At 36.1% G+C, this 22,090-nt stretch overlaps 1 protein-coding gene across 3 annotated transcripts in view; it reads left to right on the forward strand.

Moving 5' to 3' along the window:
• Positions 1-22,090, forward strand: part of OR5W2G (olfactory receptor family 5 subfamily W member 2G) — a 78,397-nt gene that overhangs the window by 16,495 nt on the left and 39,812 nt on the right. The window contains exons 3-4 of one of the 3 annotated variants that reach the window (XR_011423587.1): positions 16,554-16,683; positions 17,726-19,764. The exons of the other annotated variants lie outside the window; for them this stretch is intronic. The gene's annotated coding sequence lies outside the window, so the exon portion shown is untranslated. Of the gene's footprint in view, positions 1-16,553; positions 16,684-17,725; positions 19,765-22,090 lie in introns of those variants that run through there. 3 annotated transcript variants of the gene reach the window in all.

The following is a 22,090-nucleotide window of genomic DNA, read 5'->3' on the forward strand; positions in this document are numbered from 1 at the left end:
TACTCTCATGATCCTGTGGATGACTGGGAGCTACTGCTCACTGCCACTGCACAGCATCACGAGAGAGTATCTTGTGGAATATTGCCAACCCAGGAAAAGAACAAAATTCAAACTTTGAAGTATGGTTTCTCCTGAATGCGTATCACATTCACACCAACATGAAGTAAAAAAAATGTGGAGTTGAAGCATAGTATGTTAGGGACAATCTGTATTCAAATTAAATATATGTGTGTGTATGAATTTTTCTGATTCCTTGCGTGCACATACAGAGCATAAAACAGTGATTGAAATGTACTTAAAATTCACATTACAAAAAGGAGGGTAGATGAAAGTTGATACCAGTCATGTCAGTGTGAAAGATTGATTAGCTCTGCTTCCTGCTCATGGCATTCCATCAAACCGAGGACCACAATGACAAAGGTTCAGGGATAATGGAGCATTAAATCATAGCTGTTGGGAAGGGTTTGGAAAGGATGCATAGTTCCACTCCAATAATTTTCAACTTTGTAACAATTGAAATGAAGAAAAGCCAACTAAATTATTTTACAAACAAATAGGGGGCTGGCCTGGTGGCCCAGCAGTTAAGTTCACATCTTCAGCTTCTCTGTGGCCTGGGGTTCACCAGTTCGGATCCCGGGTGTGGACATGGCACTGTTTGGCAAAAGCCATGCTGTGGTAAGCATCCCACATATAAAGTAGAGGAAGATGGTCATGGATGTTAGCTCGGGGCCAGTCTTCCTCAGCAAAAGGAGGAGGATTGGCAGTAGTTAGCTCAGGGCTAATCTTCCTCAAAAAAGAAAAAAAGAAAAGAAACAAATAGAACCCTGATGTCTCCTAAAGCCTCTTTCATGAACAGGTGTATGTATGATCTATATTAGTTGAAACAGTCCCCAAAAGACCTCTTTATTTCTACTATTTGTCCATTACCTACCAGTCTAGTCACCTAAAATATTTAAGAACCATTAGTAATTAGACATTACGTATGCAAGTCCTGATGCTAGGCTTCAGGATAAATAGAAATTTGCCAAATGTTGCTGTTATTTCTAAGAGAGTACAATGTAGTAAAAGACATAGACACATATATGAATGAAATAGACATATTTCAAGAAAAAGTGTACTAAGTATAATGTATGTTATAGTCATAAAATAATTAAAATCCAGTTGGATGACATGTGATTGAAGGAATGTAATCATGCATACTTAGCGGAAAAAAAGTATTTAATATGACCATTAAAGAACTCTTGTGTGTATATATACGGGAAGGTATAAGGGATTGTTTCAGAAATGAAACAGACAAGATAAAAATAATTAAGGATAAATAATAATAAAATAATCATCTTAATAAAGAAATTTATTAATTTAATAAATTTAAGAAGATAACAGATAAAAACTTCAGTTGAGGGTCTATTTGAGTTTATTGGATGTCTGATTTGACTGGAGGAAGATTGTGTAGGACAGTAAAAAATCATACTGTAAACACCATCATACTTTCTTGGCATTGATCAATTTGGTGCAAGCATGAAGAATTAAAAGTTTGGCCTTGGAGCCCTCAGGGTGGTGCAGCGGTTAAGTTCGCGTGTTCCGCTTCAGCGGCCGGGGGTTTGCCGGTTGGGATCCCGGGTGCGGACATGGCACAGCTTGTCAAGCCATGCTGTGGCAGGCATCCCACATATAAAGTGGAGGAAGATGGGCACAGATGTTAGCTCAGGGTATATGTGTTTGGACTTATGAATACTTCAATAAATACAGTGTTAACATTCTGCTTATGTTTCTGTGGGTCAAATGAGGTTAACCATTTCTTGTGTGATATTCCACCTCTCCTTTTGATATCTTGCTCAGATATGTAGGTCAATGAGTTAGTGATATTCACCATCTTTGGTTTCATTGAACTGATTACTCTTTCAGGACTTTTTGTGTCTTATTGTTCTTCATCCTGGCAGTGCTAAAGATCCAATCTACTGAGGGAAGGTTCAAAGCTTTCTCTAATTGCACCTCCCACTTAACTGTTGTTGCAATTTTCCAGGGAGCTCTGCTCTTCATGTATTTCTGGCTGAGTTCTTCCTACTCCCTGGATCAAGACAAAATGATCTCATTTTTTACACTCTTGTGACTCCCCTGTTAAACCCTCTGATTTATAGTCTACAGAACAAGGATATGAAAGATATTCTGAAAAAACTTAAATAAAAATTAGTTCCATTGAAAAGTTATATGTATATATATTTTATCCCAATGTTACACTATAATACATGAAAATCAAAATTATTTTAAGTAATGTTGGGTGATCCAATAAATATTTATACTATGTTCCAGCCATACAAATATGTCTCATTCCCTAAATACACCATGTTTCATTTTATGTCTTAAATTTATATTTGGTACTCCTATTTGTGGGAGAATTCTGGGCTCTTATTTTGCCAAATTTTCATTTTCTCAATCTTTTATTCATGCATTAATTTAATTTCTAAAAGTTATTGAGAGTTTCCTAAGTGTCTGTTGCACGTCTTATGTGCTTTGTATTTCGTGCAGAATCCAACAGTTCTTATATTAATGAATCTTATCGCCTAGTGAAAGTGGCAAATGTTAATTAAATAATCATTCAAATTATTTATAATGAAACTATAATTATGCCACAATGTGGAAAGACTGGACGCTATAAACCCAAAGTACAGTGTTCAAGTGTCGTGAACAAAGTTAAAAAGAACTTCCTGGAATTAGAGACAATCTGGGACCTAAGAGATAAGCAGGAATTAACTGAGAGCTGGTAGAGAAAGAATTCTAGGCAGATGTATCAGTAATTAGAAAAGCCTTGAAGTGGGCAGGAGCATGCGATTTCTGTGGAATTTAAAGAATTTTAAGTGTAGCTAGATTATGGAGATCAAGGGGACTGGCCTGATGAGTCAATCCCTGTGCTGCAATGCACAACTCAGTCACTTCCTCCAGGCCCTTTCCTTCCCTCCAGCATTCTCCAAACTTGGTTCAAACACCACCCTGTGCCTCAGAACATTGTTGATCATCCAACTCTGTTTCCTAAACCATTACCTTTAACGTGAGGTTTGAACACTAAAGAGCAGATAAATAATGATATAATGGCATATTTTTACAAAGAATAAATAAATAATGATATAATGACATATTTTTACAAAGAATACTATACAACCATGAGAGTGAATGTAGTACAACTGAATGCAGAAACACGGGTGGATAACACAAGCATATTGTTGAATGAATCAGTGCATACTGTAGTCATCCACTTGTGTGACTCAAAAAATATGAAACTAATCTATCATGATAAAACAAAAAAGTATTTACTCCTTGGAAGTAAAAGATTAGTGACTTAGGAGGGAGCATATAAAAGGCTTTTATGATACTGGTAATGCTGTATTTCTTGGTCTGAGTCCTGATTATAAATGTGTTTTTTGAAGTTATCTATCCATACACTTATCATAAATATTCTCTCTATATATTCAAATATAGAGAAAAGGGTTTTTTCCTTTTTCCTTTTCACAGCAAAAACGTTTTTACAAAGCAAATTCCATTTACCATTAGACTATAAGAAACCTCAGAATTTTATTGTTATAAATTTTTATCCCTAGAAATGCTTTCCAAACAATAAAGTCCAATACATTTTTGTAAAATTAATGGTGTTACTTTCATAGAATCTTTCAGTGAATAACTATCCCTTTTACTATTAAAAAAGCAAGGATGACTGATTCAACCCAGGAGTACTCCTAATATTGTTTCCAGCAGCAAGAAGATTTAGTGAATCTGATTTTCCTTGGTACCGTTATCATGCACTGAACTTATTCATAATGGCCCACGACTAAGGGCCATTCAACTATTTTATAAAGAAAAGAATTTATAAATAGACAGTTGCCTAGATAGTATTATATTTAGAGCCACTGTGGCACTAGAGAAGTTATTAGACAGATATTTTTTTCTTACTTGCGTGTCTCTGATGTCTTAAAGCCCAACTGGGTAATCTTCTTCCATGAGTTAAGAAAGTCAACTTCAATTAAATACAAATCCCTTTGGGAAGTTAATTATCCAAATGTTAATAATAATGCAGCCATTAAGGCTCAGGTTTTAAGGAAAGTGTTAGAGGGAAGTTATGCTAAATGGTCTGCAGGGGCAGTCATGTTTAGGAAGCTAAATTTAGAACTTGCCTCAACAAAGTGGGACCTGAAGAGATTTGCCATCCCTTGGGACAGAGAAGCACCTGATGGGAAAGTTAGTTTGGAAAGGAACAAGAATAAAGTCACCAAGGAAATTTCCCATTCCTTCAAATATGTATCAGAGAAGTAGATAATGGCAGCAAAGCTCTTGGGTAACACATATGCATCAGTGTCTTCAGTTTAACAGGTGGCAAATTATTACAATTACGTAGCTTGTGCTTGTTCTCCACAATATCTCCTATAACAGTAAATTAAGTGTATTTGTAAAATGATCACACAATTAATTACAATAAAATACAAAAAGGCATTGAAATACATCAGTAACGTGTCCTTTACCCCAAACCAATAATTCTTTATTTTAATGATTTTAGCCTAAGATGTGGTCTAGCTTTGTAGGACCCTGGAAAAAGGTTATGTCTCTGTCTAGTTCCCAGTGAGTTTCAGCAGAAATGAATTACCTGGAGTATTTGTATGTATACACTGGCTTATACTTATCATTTTGTAAATTATTTTGTGTACGCACAGATTTTGCATTTACCTGCTTTACAGTAAAGAAAAAAGTTAATAGCAATGAGGCAGAATGTACAGTAAGGATAAATTATGTTACAATCAGCAGTAGAATTTAATGAACACGTGGAAATTTATACTTGTCACTGTAGGGGAGGAAGACATTTCCTCTTCCCAAGTGTGGGTTCGTCTGGCTGGAGAACAAATTAAATTCATGTGAGACAGAATAGCAAGAGAAAATTAAACAAAGCTTTATGAGGAACCATGGCCCGGGGCCTTTCTTCCCGAAGGAAGAAACGGCACCGAAGAAGTGAGGTGCACAGAGTGGTTATATACTCCCAAACAGGGTGTTTCACATATGATTGAAATGTCCCTCCCACAATAGTCAAAAGATTGCCCTGTCGGCACAGCGCTTGATGGACACAGCAGATAGTGGGTCTGCTGTCTTGGTGGGCGTAGCAGAAGGCAAGTCTATTGTCTGGAGCTGGACGATCACAGGTGAGAGCAGCAATCAGTTCCTAGCCTAAGGAAGGATGCTCAATCCTTAAAGAAATGCCAAGGTTGGGAGTGGGAGGGAAGTCAGTTACAGGAGGTTACCAGGCAAGCACAATAAAATGTCGATTTAAGTCCTTGCCTTTGGCATTGATGAAGAGTTTCTAGAGAGAAGGTCATCTCCTTTCTTCTTCCTGGTGCAGAGAGGGAGGCATCTTTTACAGATAGAGATTTACCTCACAAGTGTAAATGTGTCCTAAGAAAGGGCAAGTTCCATTCCTCCTTCCCTGTCCCAGTTTATCAAAAGCAATCAGGCTCAAATAATCCTGATGCCAAAGAGACATATCTTGGGGTGGCCAATTTCAGGTCCCTACATTACCATCCTGAAATGATTCACATATTCTAAAATAGTACTCAAAAGATGGTCAATACAGAGAGTATTCCCAATGCCACCATGTTACATAATCAGGGGCACCATTTTCTTATTTTCTTGTGCTTCCTGGAAATGTGCAATACAGTGTTTATTTGATGCATTTATATCTTGGAATGTGGTTACCCCATATCATTAGCTAACATCTGCACTACATCACATAATTATTATTTATTTTGTAGTGAGACTACTTAAGATCTAGGCTATTATCAACTTTGAAGTATATAATACAGTACTGTAACTATAATCACAGTGCTGTGCATTAGATCTATAGAACCTATTCCTCTTATAACTGCAAGGTTTTACCCCTCAACCCACATCTCCCCAACTCCGCCACCCTGAGCCCCAGGTAACCACCAATCTACACTCTGTTTCTGTGAGTTCAGCTTTTGTAGATTCCACATATAAGTGATATACAGTATTTGTCTTTCTCTGTCTGACTCATCTCACTTAGCATAATGCTCTAAGTTCCTTACACTGTAGTAGGAACCTATTAAGAGTAAGCTTTTTGAGTCATGAAGCTATAATGCCTATGAAACTCCAGAAGTTTACTGATTATTTCTGGATCTCACTTTCAGTATCTGTATAATGAAGTTGTTAGAGACAACTCAGGAAACACAAGATAATATTTGAAATATATGATAATGTATATGGAAGAAAGTTAAATAGTATAAGAAAAACACAAAAAAATTGGTAAATATCCACAATGGTTTATATTTGAATCCATACCTTTTGCCTCATGACTCTAGTGCTGAATAAGGAGGTGCTTAAAAAGCACATTTATAGAAGGGAAAGTAGAAATATTCTATGTGGCAGAATAATGAAAACACACGATTTATCTCTCTGACCCAATGAAGGAGTCCAATCAAGGTGGGGACCAACAAGGTTGACGAAGATTCAGGGAGGGTGGAGCATTACATTTGCAGCTTTACAGGTGGGATTTGGATACACACAAAATTGGCATTTCCAGTACCTCCCAATTTTCAAAGTACTACCATGAATAATAGTACACTAATTTATTTTGGAAATGAGCAGACTTTGGCTTTTTCTTTGAAAGCATTATCCCAACACATTTTTTTTTTAAATAAAAAGATCATTCTTGAACATATGAACTATATTAGTGGAAACAGGCTGCAAAGGCTGTTTATTTCTACTGTTTGTTGAATATCCACCAGCCTAACAACAGGAAAATATTGAACAACATACATTTACTGAGCCGTTACTCATGCAAATCCTATGCTAAGGATCAGAGGAATGTAAAAAGACATATATATAAATACATGAAATACATAGTTCAATAAAGAATGTACTAGGTGTAGTGGATGTTATACAATTGAAAGAGAGCAGAATATGCCATCCTAAAGTAGGTCACCTTGTCATATTGATTATTTTGAATTAAAGTTACTTAAGAAACAGTCAGTGTAAGAAGGATACTCTGACCCTCCTTTGTCCTCCGAAAAGTAGGAAATAAATCTCTCATGTGAAAGTTATGCCTGCTGCACCGAGGGTAGAAGGCATCCTTATCACCGGAGAGAAGGAAATTTAGGGCCAAGAAGGCTATATAAACAAAACTTATTTCTTCTTCACTAATTTACTACCCCAGGCCCAAACCCCTTAATCTTGTCAATTCTTCACAAATTTAGTGTTCTTTGTCTAAAAGGTTTAAAAGCTGCCTGCTTTGGTCACTTGTTTGAGTCTCATATTTTTTATGGAGTTCCTGTGCAAATGAAATTAAATTTGTTTTTCTCCTGTTAATCTGGTTTATTAAGTCTGTTTAATCATTAAACCAGTCAAAGAAACTAGAGGGAAGAAGGGAAAAGTTTTCTGCCCCTACATAGTCAAAATATTATAGAGGCGAGGGTAACGGACATGTACCTGGGGAAAAATCAGACAATGACTAATGAAAAATCAATATGTAAGATTATCATATTTCTAAATGGTAGGTGAAGGAAATGTTTCAGAAATAGAAGCCATAGTGTAAACAATGAAAATGAGATGGAAATCATTAAGTAGAGGATCTATCTGTATTCCATTAGACATCTGATTCACTTGAGGAGGGTAGAGGTTCATGGTAGCCATGAAACATAGCATTAAAATAAAGTCTGGTAAATTTCTGACATTGATCACTTTGGTGAATAGAGTGAAGAATTAAAAGTTTAGGCTTTGCTAAAGTTGTTGCAACATTCTCAGTGTAAAAGACAGAACCAGAAATCTAATTAATCATGTTCTCATAACACAGAAGGCAGAAACTCTATAAATTTAATTCCCAACAGTCACTCGTTCAAAATAAAACGCAATCTGCCTATTGTTCATGTACCAGTGATAAGGACAGAGAGGCTAGCTCAATGCAGGTAGGTTTATAAATGGTTAAATTCAAAGAATATCATGGGGAAAAAACTTTACACTTTTGGAAAATGGAAAATTAAGTATTGAGGAGTTTATAAATGAGTTATTTTATACTTGATTACTCAGTTAAAGAAACTCTAATGGCTAAACATGATATTTCTTTGTTAGACTTGTGTGAATTTGACTGACCTCATTTGTTGTTTGTATAAGGAACTTAAAGATTTTACTTATAAATATTTTACTCAAGTTGATAAGTAAATCATTACTTTTTTATCACTGTGCGAGTGATATCATTGTGTATGTAAATTTAATATTTGCTTTTGTCTCTTTCAATAATATAGATAAGACATTACAAGTACCAATATATGTAAATCCAAGTGCATATAGATCACATAACATAATAAGTCTAGAAAAAATAAAAATCAGACCACCACCCACGTTCAAATTTTCTTGCATCAACAGACGCACACATGCACGATGCATACGTAAATATAAGACAGAAGCCTATATCTCTCAGGAGCACTTATATTTCTTCTTCCAGTTTTCATTTTAATGAAGTCAATTTATAACCCTAAGATATGCAAATTTACAAATTATAGTCTGCTGATTCCACTTGTTTTCATGACTTGTCTTGGGGTGAAGTGATTTGTCATTTGGCAAAGGTCAGTCAAACATGGGTTATAAGCACTAAAGCAAATCAATGAAGAAGAGTGATAAAAAGAATTTTATAAAGCCTATTTTATGTCTCAGTAAATGCTAGGGATGACATATACAAAATGCGGTACTATAATAATTTTCATTTGTTAACTTATAAGAAACATGTCAGTGATAAAATCAATTTTCTTTAATGAAGCACTGAACATGATCCTTCTTTCCAATCTCCACCTTAGTGTGCCAATTTTTTACTTGCTTGATGTTTATTTTATGTATTAATTTAATTATCCTGAGTTATTAATGTTTAGAATCCAGCTGTTGTGCTTCCAGGTGATTTGCATTTGATGGTGATTCCAGTAGTTTCTTCACTAATGAATCCTATAATGTAGTGGAAATCAGAAAAATTAATTAGCTAATCTTACAAATTGCATCATAAACTATATATCACCTTGAAGTAAAAAGGGAAGATACTCTAAGTTCAAGCAAAATATCTCAATGTAGGGTGCAGAGAATAAAAGATTCTCTGAAATTCAGTTTCAGAAATAAACAATGAATAGAAATACAATGGATGGTAGGGAGAGGAAAGGATTCTAGACAGAGAGGCTGGGAATTAGAAATCCCGAGGTGGGCAGACAATCCCTTCTTAGAGGATATGAAATGCAATATGGGAAGGATAGAGAGCAAAGTGGAGGGTCCTGGTAAAGTGTATCCTTGTTCTGAAATTCTCAACTCAAGTCACTTCTACTCAGCTCTCCTTCCTATGTTCCCCCTTCTCAGTCCTGGTTAAATCCCCTCTGTGTGGTTTGCTAACAATACTCTACTCAAGGCATTATTTTCTCTCTCACTCTATTGATTAAACTATTAACTCCAATATGAGACTGTGTGCATCCTTTACTCGAGGACTGAGCATTTTATTCCTGTGTCCCGGTACCTGTGCTGTATCTGGGAGACAAACAAGAATGACAAATAAATAATAAAAATCAACATACTCAATAACAATTTTGAGTATTTATTAGATATTGGTCAAAGTAAATTAAATGAGGGTAGATATGTGCCTTGGATACACATATTTTATAGCTTTTAAGGAAGTACCTAAAATGATTGTGGGTAATAAGTTAATAAATCTGTAAAGACATTCATATTAATTACACAGGAAGTGAAAAGCATTCATCTGTGTACTTTCTTGATGTACTCTGCATCATTTGCTCAGATTTTCTGGTGTTAAATATGGGTGGTCTGCCTTTTTGAGAAAACTTGGATATGGCTGTATATTTCAAGGACCATATAAGATTCATTAGCACTCTTAATTATCCATTGGAATCGTACTCATTATGTAATTGTAAATATCTTATATTAAAGAATTTCAGAATGGAAGTAAAGCCTCAGAGGCTCCTTTGCTAGTGAAGGTAGAATTTGTGAGACATAGTGACAAATTAGTGAAAAATATGATGATGGAAAAATCTATGGTTAATGGCTTTTTGAGGAAAAGTTTTAAGGGCTTCCTCCTATATCATATTTTTTCAACTTACCCACAATCTTTTGTTAATCTTTCTTTTCTTTTTATTTTGTTGAGGACGATTAGCCCTGAGCTAACTGCTGCCAATCCTCCTCTTTTTGCTGAGGAAAACTGGCCCTGAGCTAACATCCATGCCCATCTTCCTCTATTTTATATGTGGGACGCCTATGACAGCACAGCTTCCCAAGCAGTGCCATGTCCGCACCTGGGATCCGAACAGGCAAACCCTGGACCGCCGAAGCGGAATGTGTGAACTTCACCACTGGACCACCAGGCCAGCCCCTAATCATTCTTAGTAATAGTGTGGGGGCCTGGAATTGGCCACCCCAAGATATGTCTTTTTGGCATGAGGATTATTTGGGGCTGATTGCTTTTAATAAACTGCAGACAGGAAAGGAGGCTCTGAGGGGTGGAACTTGCTTACCCTTTCTTAAGAATGAGTTACATTTATAAAGGAAATCTCCATCTGTAAAGATGTCTCCCTCTCTGTACCAGGAAGAAGGGATGACCCTATCTCTAGAAACTCTTAATCAATGCCAAAGGCAAGGACTTAAACCTGCATGATAATCTCATTCTTGTTTCTGGTAACCTCCTGTAACTGACTCCCCTCACCCCCAACATCCTCCTTTGTCTTTAGCTGGATGTGATATTTAAGGTGGTGGCTTCAGCATTTTGGCAAGTTGCTCAGCTTGCCTGAGCCTCTCCCATGTATACATGTTATAAAGCTTTGTTTAATTTTCTCTTGCTATTCCATCTCATGTGAATTTAATTCGTTGTCCAGCCAGACGAACCCAGAGAGGATAGAGGAAATGTCTTCCTCCCCTACAATAGCGATGTAGCAGAAAACATTTTTTTGAAATATATTAAAGTCCAACTAATCAGAGAGTAAGTGGATTGCCACTATTTGAAAGTTATACACATGCCATCTTCCTTCCATGAGACATATGACAGTAATATCATTTAAAGATTGAGTTTATCTGCATATTGGCCCCTTTAATCACATATAAAGAGTGCAAACTAAGAAGAAGGAAATATTATTCTAATAAATGAGACATCTTAAGCTCAGTAAATATATGTCTAAAAATTGAAGTAACAATTGATTAATTTAGGCTTCACCTCCTTGAATTTATGCAATTTTGAGTTTGAAATATCATTTGCTGGGAACGTTATACAGTAGATTCGTAGAGGGGCAAAAAACTTCCCTTTTTTCCTTCTAGGTTCTTTAACTGGTCTAATAATTCAATTGACATAAGACAGATTAACAGGAGAAGAACAAATTTCATATATAGAGGAGGCCCAAAGATATAAGACCCAAAGACAGTCAGATGATTACTGATATGTTGTCCAGAACTAAAGAGAAGGAGTAAGGGTCTGGGGCTTCAAAGAGGAAGAAGACAATTCACAGGATGATGAGAAGAGCAAATGTTTCGTTAACCAGTGTTTGCTGTGCCATGCAGAGAAGTCTTTCTGATCAAAAGTTATCTTTGGCATTAGATTTCTTGTGGAGCAGGCCTTCCATAAATTCTTTAAGGAAGTTGAGAAGAAGGTAAACAGAACTTCCTGAGAGTGAGTTGGGCCTTGCTTGTCTTCAACTCAAAATTATTCCCATTCCAAAGTGGTATATTTTGGGGTCGTATATTCTTTTCCCCCTCATTCATGACTAAATAGAAACTTGGAGCCAATGGCCTAAACTAAACTTCTATGTTGGGATTCTACAGGAATAGAGAAAACAAAATATCAAAATCTTTGATCTATTCTAGCTCATCTACTTCATGCCACACCCATCCTTTCCATTCTCTGCATCATTACATAACACTGTTATCATGTATCTACTGGCGACTGATGGAAAATATTATTGTCCAAATAGGATATTACCAATGACTGTGAAGTGGGTAATGTAATAAGCATGTTTCTGTATCTGAACTCCTTTTCTATGGCCATTGTACTGAAATCTCTAAAGATAACAATGACATAGTGATGGTAGATTAGGGTCACATGCCCAAATATAACAGCATGTAACACAGTGAACAGATAGATCCATGTTGGTGATACGTTGTATAACTAAGTTTGTTACAACACAGCTGTACTAAGCTGTATAACCCAGTGTATGGGAGGTTGTGTTAAAGGCAGAGGAAGAAAGTTTAACCTCTCTGCAAATTCATGTCCAGAAATATGCGCTCTGAATTAGACACCGAATGCAGCACTAAATGCTGTGGTGGTTCACAAATCCCTCTTCCTGATTAGAGCTCAGTCCCCTGTAAAGGAGGGCTGCACACCACAGTATGTCTAAGTTTTTTCCAGGTGCCACAATCCATCTCTATATATCTGTGGTTCTAATGCTGTGTAAACTGTCCCTATTATTGCAGATATTTACAAGCCAACAAGCAAAACAAAACAAAGAGTGGCTCCACCTTCATACAAAGAATTGAATTGTATCACTAGGCTGATTTGACCTCAGCGGCAATAATGATATCAACTAGAGTGTGAATTGTGGCATTTCAAATACTTTTAATCACAGCTCTATTAACTGGCCTCATATTCTGCATTCAGACTTTAGCATACACTTCACAGATATGGTTATGCACTTTATTAGGATTCAGGAAAATAAAAATTAAAATCACAGTATAGTACTATAACTCACCTAAAGAGTAGATAAAATGAAAAAGATTCACAATATTAATATCGAGTACTTGTGTGGATGTGGAACAACTACAGCTCTCACGCGTAGACAGTAAAAGTAAGAACTGATGTTCAACTTTGGAAAACTGTATGGCAGTATCTATCACAGCTGGCCCTAAAATTCCATTCCTAGTTTTATATCCAATAGAAATGAGTGAGTATGTACACCCAAAGCTTCTCCAAAAAATGATCAATGTAGCATTATTTGGAATTTGACAAATAATCTATAGTATGTTTGTTCATTGGGACACTTCACAGCAAAGAGAAAGAATGAAGTATCATCCCATGCAACAGCATGGAGGACTCTCATATATATACACTATTGAGTGGAAGAATCTAGATGTTAAAGGATAAAAACCTAATGATTTCCATTCTATATAGTTTTTATAAAACTATCCTATAAGGCATCAATTTTTGTTAGGGCCCACAGACAGTCTCTGAAATTCTCATTTTATTCTGTTTTATGGTCAGATGGTCAGGGTTGGAATACAAGACTTTTAATTTTCAAAAGCTCACCTGTTTAAAAAAATATATGTATATGGTTTATATATATACATATATAAAACTTAAGAGGTTTTCTAAAAACAAAAGTGATTTCCTCTCACATAGTAGACAACTGCAGGATTTTATTATTAATTTTTAAATCTTGAGCAGTTTCTTGTACACAATATGTTTTCAAGATATTCTTGTAAAATTAATAAAGCACACAATATTCACAGACTATTTCATTAAATGGTTATCCTTTATGTTACTGAAAAGTACAACCTTGCTTATAGAACAGAAGTGTTTTTAGTAACCCATAGGCACTGCTTTTCTTATTTCCTGAAACAGGGGGACTTAGTGAACCTGGTTTTCCTTGATAGCATTTATCACACACTGAATTCACATGATAACGGCCCATGCCTCAGGGCCAGACAACCATTTTCTCAAAGAAGTTTATACGTAGTCAGTTGCCTACGTGCTTACTTGTGATGTTTAGGGGCATCACTGACACCAGAAAAGCCATGTAGATTTAGATTTTTTTTCTCACTTGTTTTTCTCTGAGGCCTTAAATCCTACATTAAGTCATTTCCCTCCATAGCTAGAGAAAGCCATTCTATGAAAACACAAATTCTTTGGGAAGTAATTTAGATTGTCCTATTTTTTTAGCAGATATTGTTACCTATGCTTCAGATTTAACAGTGGGAGTTAAATTTCATGATCTGGAAGGGAAGCCATGTTTATAAACATGGAGTCTGAATCCCGATAAACAGAGTGTAGCCTGAGGAAACTGGCATCTGTGGAGACAGGGAAGACCTGAGGGAAAATGAGTATGAATGGGAATCAGAGGAAAGTGACCAAGGAAGACTCCTCTTCCAAATATGCACCGGAGAACTAGAGAATGGCAGTAGAGCTCTTAGGTATCACAAATACATCATTTTCTTGTGTTTACCTGATGGAAAATTACCAGCAATTACTTTGGTGGTTTGAAATTTGGCTCAGTAACATCTCCCACAGGAGTACATTTGGTATTTTAGTATCAGGGTCATCACACAATTATTAGCAACATATTATGAAAAAGCATTAAAAATTGTCACTAAAATCACTGTGCCAAAAATTAAAAAGATACAAATTTAAATGAATTTGCCTGAAGAGTATTCTAGCTTTATAAAAAGCAGAGACAAACTCCATAACACAAACCAGAAAAATAAGTAAACAAAAATAACTACAAAATGTATGTTTCTGTTTAATCAGGGCAGTTTTTCAGAAGAAATGTGAAATTAATATGAAACGTATTAGAATGCATAATCTGGCACATACCTTGCACATCTTAATTTTGCTGTTTGTTTACACAAATTTTTCATTTATGGGTTTGTGGCAATTAAGACTCAAGATGTGCAGCTAATCTATGTGGTTATTGTACATATTTTGAACATTAAGTAATGGTAGACATTTAACGAACACATAGAAACCTATGCTTGTAATTGTACAGCAATGATTCACACACATGCTAGAATATTACTCAGTAAAAAGACTATATGGAGATTATCCCTCTAAGCCGTCGGGTTCCACAAGCTCAAAGGACATCATTTTCTTTCTTTTCTGTTTTTTGTTTTTTGAGGAAGATTAGCCCTGAGCTAACATCTGCCACCAATCCTCCTCTTTTTCTGAGAAAGACTGGCCCAGAGCTAACATAAATGCCCATCTTCCTGTACCTTCTATGTGGGATGCCTAACCACAGCATGGCTTGACATGTGGTGCCATGTCCGCTACCCAGGATCCAAACCAGCGAACCTCGGGCCGCCAAAGCAGAATGTGCGAACTTAACTGCTGCACCACTGGGCTGGCCCCAATTTCTTTATTTTCTGTTTAATTCTTAGAATGGTATGTCATTTTCACTTCACACCAACTTAATGAAGTTCAAGCGCCCAGCTGACTTAAAGAAAACAGATTACATTCCAATGTGGCGAGGCTTCTGCCCTCAACCACTGAAAATGTAAATTGAATGGTCTCTCAGTTCTCTCAGAAATCTAGGAGTCTATGGGTCATTAAGCTTTGAATTTTTAAGTAGCGCTTTAACATAATACACTTCAACATTCTATGAGAGTATTTAAGGGAGTTATCTTTTAAGACAAATTTGTTTCATTGCACTGTATTCAGGAATCTATTGCAAGCAATTTCTATGAAGTCAATGTAGATAAATGTTTGAGAGACTCTAGAAGTAACCATCAACTCTGAGTTCCAATATCTGTGTCATACAATGAATTTTTTAGGGACAACTGAAGACATATGTGATAATATAAAATATATGATATGTGGTGATAATTAAATAATATAAAACATCTGACTATGGTAAAAAAGCCTAAATTCTCCTTTTTGAAAGTTAAATCATTTTATTCTTAAAGGCCATTTCTTAGAATTTATTTTATAGAAAGACTTGGCTAGGAAAAATTATGTAAGTATAATTTTACTCGTATCAAGAGTTTTTATGAAGCAAAGATTGTATATAATCCAAGCGGCCATTCACGGAGAATAGATTGAATCAGTTAATGTACATCAATAGCAAGGACTGCATTGCCTTTTTTCATAACACTCATTTAAATGTATAAAATATTGGTGCTGTCCCAGTGGTGTAGTGGTTAAGTTTGCGCACTCTACTTCAGCGGCCCAGGGTTTGCAGGTTTGGATCCTGGATGAGGACCTACGAACCACACATCAGGCCATGCAGCGGCAGCATCCCACACACAAAATGGAGGAAGATGGGCACAGATGTTAGCTCAGGGCTAATCTTCCTCAGCAAAAAAATATATATATACAATATTTTTACAAAACATGTTTGTTCTGACATCATTTCTGTTTAAAAATAAAAAATCTCACAACATAGGCAGCAGAATCTAGTTATTTCTAGGCAGTGTGATTTTAGTCATTATTTTTGCTGTATTCACAAAAATCTTTATTCTGTGACTATGTTTATTGGGAGAGTGTTTCTGCATGTGTGCCTGGGTAAGTGTGTGAGCATGAGTGGGTTAGTATTTGTTTCCTAAATTTTTTAATTATAAAAAAAAATACCCCTATAGCAAATGTTGAGCTGGAAATAAGGAATGCTCATTGACCAGAGTCATTTTACTGTTGTTAAATAAGTATAGTATTGGGCAGTAAGGTAGAGAGGAACAAAAATAACATCTAAAAAAAAGTCATAAGTTCTTTCTTAGTCACATAGCCTGTAGGAAATAACAGGTGATAAATGATATTATTATGCTTGTCACTTAATCCCCAGAGACCCAGTGTTTAACTTCCAGGGACCAGACACAGAGACGGTTATAAAATCCAGCTCAGTCAGAAGGCAGTGCTGAACCCCCCTGCAGAGACAGTTGCATGCAACAAAGAAAACAGTAGTTCTGGAACAGGTACAAATATTTTTTGTTGTTTTTATTATTTATATTTTAGATTTCTTTGATTCTTTTATACACTTTTGCTGAAAGCATGTTATAAAAGCAAAGGAGGGTATAAAATATTATACAACCCAATTTTAATCACTTTTATCATTCTAGTTATTTTAAATACATATATCCATAGACAGCAAACAATATAATAAAATACAATTATGGATTGTGTATGTGGTCAGTTTTTGTTTTTAATCGCACCTGTCCTTTACTATTTTTTAAAGATATTTTCTTTTTTAAGGAAAGGATTTTTTAAAAGATCTTTCTACAGAGACAGCTATTTAGATGAATTCAGACCAAGGATTTAGAGACCTGCACAGTGATCACTAGATCATTATTCAGATACTCTTTTTCTATTCTTCTTCTACATTCAACTCCACTTTTCTTATATTTTTAGAGAACAGAGGAGGTCATGGCTGACATTACATACAACAGAATTGGCTTGGCTAAAACATAACAGTGGGACATAGAATTCAGGTGGCCTCCCAAGGACCACCAGCTCTTTTAAAGGAAGGCAAACTTCAGAGATGTTTAAGAAAAATAGGCATAAAAGAAAAACATAAATCAATATTACTACTTCTAGGGATTGGGATGGTGCACAGTTCAGACATGACTATTTCTGATGTCATGGGATTGTGGACACATGAAAACTTTTATCATGTGTGCTACACATCTGTTCTGCTGGTGAATAGATTTTGTAGGAGCCAGGTTAGGCCTGGCATATTCCTGTCTGTGCACTCTGCTGCATCACTCATGGAGAACTTTCTACCCCTTTCTCCAGCAACTACCACCTTCCCTGAGCCAGTGAGTCCTAAATCACATCTATCTCTACCCCTTGTTAATTTATACTGGATAGGACCTGATGGGTTAATGGGGAAGAGAGGACATTTTATATCCAGGAGTCAGCCAGAGCTCTGTCTGCTCCACAGTTGTAGATGATGAGGGAAAAACAAAGAAGTATATTACTTATGTACATCTCTCACTTAACTATGACTCTCTATTACAGGATATAACAGCATTTCCGCAGTATTGAAAAAAACAACAAGAATCATGTCAGAAGATGAGGGTTATGTGGACCAATTAATTTAAGGGGTGCAGCATCATGACTGTCCTCCTTTCCTACAGCTACATCATAATTACCATCCTTAGAATGAACTCAGCTGAGGGGAGATGCAAAGCCTTCTCTACGTGAGCCTCCCACTTAACTGCTGTTGCTATACTTTACGGCACACTCCTGTTCATGTATTTCCGACCCAGCTCCAGTTACTCCATGGACACAGACAAAATGGCCTCGGTTTTCTACACAGTTGTGATCCCAATGTTAAACCCACTGATCTATAGCTTAAGGAATAAGGATGTGAAAGGTGCCCTGAAAAAAGCAATTGACACTATGTTTTGCTCTGTGTGAAACCATGTTTTCACCCAAATGTATTTGTTTAATAATTCTGAAAGCTAAAGTTCAGGTACTTTGACATAGATTCCTGTAGTGCACCAATGCATCTTTTAGATATTTCCCGCTACTTGTTTTTGTGCTTAAATTAACGGTAGGGAGCAGTCATTTCTGATCTGAATCTTCTCTCCAGGCTAAGGAAGAGTAGTAATAGTTTCATTATCCTGTTTTTCAAAGATGATCTTCTTATACTTCTCTTCTCTGCTCAAGAGTATGACTTTGTGAGATATCATGGGCAGAGAAACTTCTCCCCACATGTCAATTCAACTTGCCCTCCTAAGTTTCCATTTTTATTAAACAGGGAGTTTAGTAAATTTGCTCATCCAGAATGGAGGGTTAGAGGGTTAAAATACTTTTGTTTATATCTTTCCAAAGTACTTATATCATTCTGTAAATATTCCTTCCTAACGCTTAGATGTATGAAAGTAGTCCAAAAATGAAAAAGGATAAAAAAAATCTCCTGTCCTAAGTCAAATTTTCATAAATGCAAGGCTCTGTCTTCTCTTGTTCGCCAATATTTCTACTTTGCCATTTGCAATGCTTTGCTCCAGGAAGTCATTCAAAAACATCTCTTGAATAATGAATGAAAGTCCTCTGTAAGATTGATGCAAAAAGGAGCCTTTGTAAATTCACAAATTAAAAGAGCTCCCTTTATTTATTTATTCTTATTCTCATAGGCTCATCTTAGGCAAAATCTGTATGTGTTTCTCGTCTTTTGGCCTAACCTGAACAAGTATCAGAGACAGGGATCATTTGACGTAGAGAACTTCTTGGATTCTCTCTTCCTCATCATTCTGTCTCGATTATTATTATTAGCAGACATCCCCAGGATCAGCAGCTGTAGATTCATATTGCAACTCATGGACTTTACATCAGGTTGTGGATTTCCCTTCTTGCCCTCACTCTAGAGAACAGATGCGGTGCTATTGACAACTGTACGGAAACTGCATGAATGGAATTTGGGGGTAAAGGATTTGGACCTTCTCAAAGGCCACTAGAAAAGAGAACTCTATCTCCCCTGATGTGTTCATAGCATTATACTGGTTCAAATAAAAAGTTTTAGAAAACCTGAAAGGCCAAATTGATACAGTTTAAGTTGTAAAGTAATAGTGATTAACAAAAATATATGTTCAATGGAAAAAAAGAAAAATAAGTAGTATTTAATTTAATATTCCATATGTAATGACTTATATTGGCTCTCTGTGCCTCTGTGAAATAAACTGAAAGTGTAATCTAAACACATTTTTAATAGCAGTCATTGCTGAGATCTGGATGTTAAATAATCCTTACTTTATTCTAATAAGTTAATTTTTTATGTTTTTCTGTTTTAAATTAACAATTACTCCAGTTATGAAAATATGTTAGAATTCAAGTTCTTAGGTCTATTCATTTTATTTTATGTTGTTTTCAAGAAAGGAAATGGAAGCATTCTTTTCTGATTCCAGGAGGACAGAGTAGTGAGTTATACAAGGTTCCCATTTAAGTCCTCCTCTCTAATTTTATGTATCCTTTTAGAGAACAAAATGTGTTGAATGTTATGTACTTCAAAACGTTGTAAGAGTAAAACCAAATATTTTAAAAATATGAAATTTCCAGCAGGTTATCTTCAATGACTAAACAGAGTTTTAAGACAAAAATATTTTATTACTCAGATGTTTTCTTTTATAATCTCAAATAACTTTTTTTGCTGCTTATGGGATAATTTGCATATCACTACCTCTTAATCATTGTCCAAAACCCTTTTACAGTCAATATACGTTATTAAAAATGTATTAAATATGCTCATATCTATAAAAGTTAAACCTACTCATGTTATGAAAAATTGGATTCAATGGCCATCTTTTACATATATATTTGAGGAAAAAGATATATCCCTTTCTTTATTAACCTTTTTTTTTTATTTTGGTGAGGAAGATTTGCCCTGAGCTAACATCCATTTCCATTCCTCCTTTTTTTTCCTTTGGCTTGAGGAAGATTGGCCTTGAGCTATCATCTGTGCCAATCTTCCTCTACTTTGTATGTGAGATGCCTCCATAGCATGGCTGATCAGTGGAGTAGGTCCACACCCAGGATCTGAACCTGTGAACCTGGGCCACCGTGGTAGAGCACACAGAATGTCAACTACTCAGCCATGGGGCTGGCCCCCTTCTTTACCTTTTTAAAGACACTGACTTAATAGCCTTTATACATGATCAGAAAGCAGGATTTTTGTTTTTGTTTTATTTTCATTATAAGAAAATGGCCAAGCTGAGAGACAGTTTAAGATAAGAACTGGTCCTTGAAGAGAGACAAGCCTGAGATTATAAGGATTTATATATATATATATATGTGTGTGTGTGTGTGTGTGTCTAAACAATCAGATATACATGATTGTTCAAGAGAGTTTCTAAGATTATACGGAGTCTACTAACTCCCCATCAGACACTAAATCCCTGGCGCTGAAGGAAAAAGATGTCATTCATGGCACTATGTCATATAAAAATTCTCCAGGTTGCATCCTTATCCCCTTGGAGCCTACTCACTCAATCTGCCAGATTCCCGTTGCAGATCGCAGCCTCAGGTCACGGTTAGAGCTCTCTGCCCACCCAGTATGACTTCTTTGTCCTGACCCTGCCTTCACTCCTGGATAGAGCTGAGCAGAGCTTTCTTCATAGCTACCCATGCTAGCCAGACCATTTCCATGCCAGGCCAGATGCCTGAAACCATTCTACTGATCTAAGCCTCAGACCCCATATTGCCAAGAAATGAGTTTAGATAATTAATCCCAGGGTACTCCATTTTATGTTATTCTGTACGGTCTTATCCTAAGGGCCATGGCTGACATGGCACACTTAACAGCAAAGAAGTGGCATCTATGTATTGTGATGAACCCATGCACTTTGAGAACATTTCCTGCTCAGTATTTAGGATGAAGCACTTGGTGTCATTCCATTCTTCCCTATTAAAATTCCACATTAGCCAGAGCCTTACCTCACCGCTGATCTGTATAGATAAAACTCTACTTTTAAAGATAGTTTCCATTGCAGTAAATGGAACTGCTATTTTGATTTATAACCTAATGTGCATTTTCACTCTCAGAAGGCTTTCCTCCCTAATTCTTCCTTTCTCCTACTCTCAGCCTCACTTTTGGTTTAGTATTTTCTTTAGACTTCCAGTCATACCTTCTCTATGAGTCATGCCCCAGGAACGTTCCAAAATATCATCCCACCATTTCTAGTTTCCTGTTCCCATCTCTGGCTCCAAGAACATAGCCTCTTTCAGTAATTGTGTGTAATGCCCCAGTGTTATAGATCAATTTTTTTTTTTATCATAGTTCCTTATATTGGTATCTATAAACATAAGCATGACCAGTGATGACAATTATGTTCTATGTATAATGATACAAGCACTTAGCTCCATATTGATGCAAAGATGGTTAGCTAAATTTCTTAAATCAAAACAATAAAAATTCTCACTATATCAATAAATATGTGGCCTCATCTTAAGAGACACCAAATGCAACCTAGTTTCAAATCTTCTGTGAAAATATACTATGAACAAAAGAAATGGTGGCAACAAAATTGGGTCTGAATCTCTACTCTCAGCTTACGATAACTATGACCTTCAACACATCACTTTTCTCTTTGAGCCTCAGTTTCCACTCTGTTAAAAGAAGGGCTAAAACAAGATAATCTTTATTATGTATTCCAGTTCCACATTCTGTATTCATATCGATATGAATCTATCAACACATATACCTATTTCAATTTGGGGTAATTAAAAAAGTAGCAGATGGGTGGGAATATATTTATACTAAAGGAATACATTTCATCTCTAGGCCAATTTGATCAGAAATGGAAGTGGTAATGATGACAGATATCACAGATTGCAAGAGCCCCAAAATCATCAAGTCGGACCCAGTTAACTGGCCTTTCAATCTGA

Source organism: Equus caballus, chromosome 12 (genome assembly GCF_041296265.1).
Source record: "Equus caballus isolate H_3958 breed thoroughbred chromosome 12, TB-T2T, whole genome shotgun sequence".
NCBI lineage: Eukaryota > Metazoa > Chordata > Mammalia > Perissodactyla > Equidae > Equus > Equus caballus.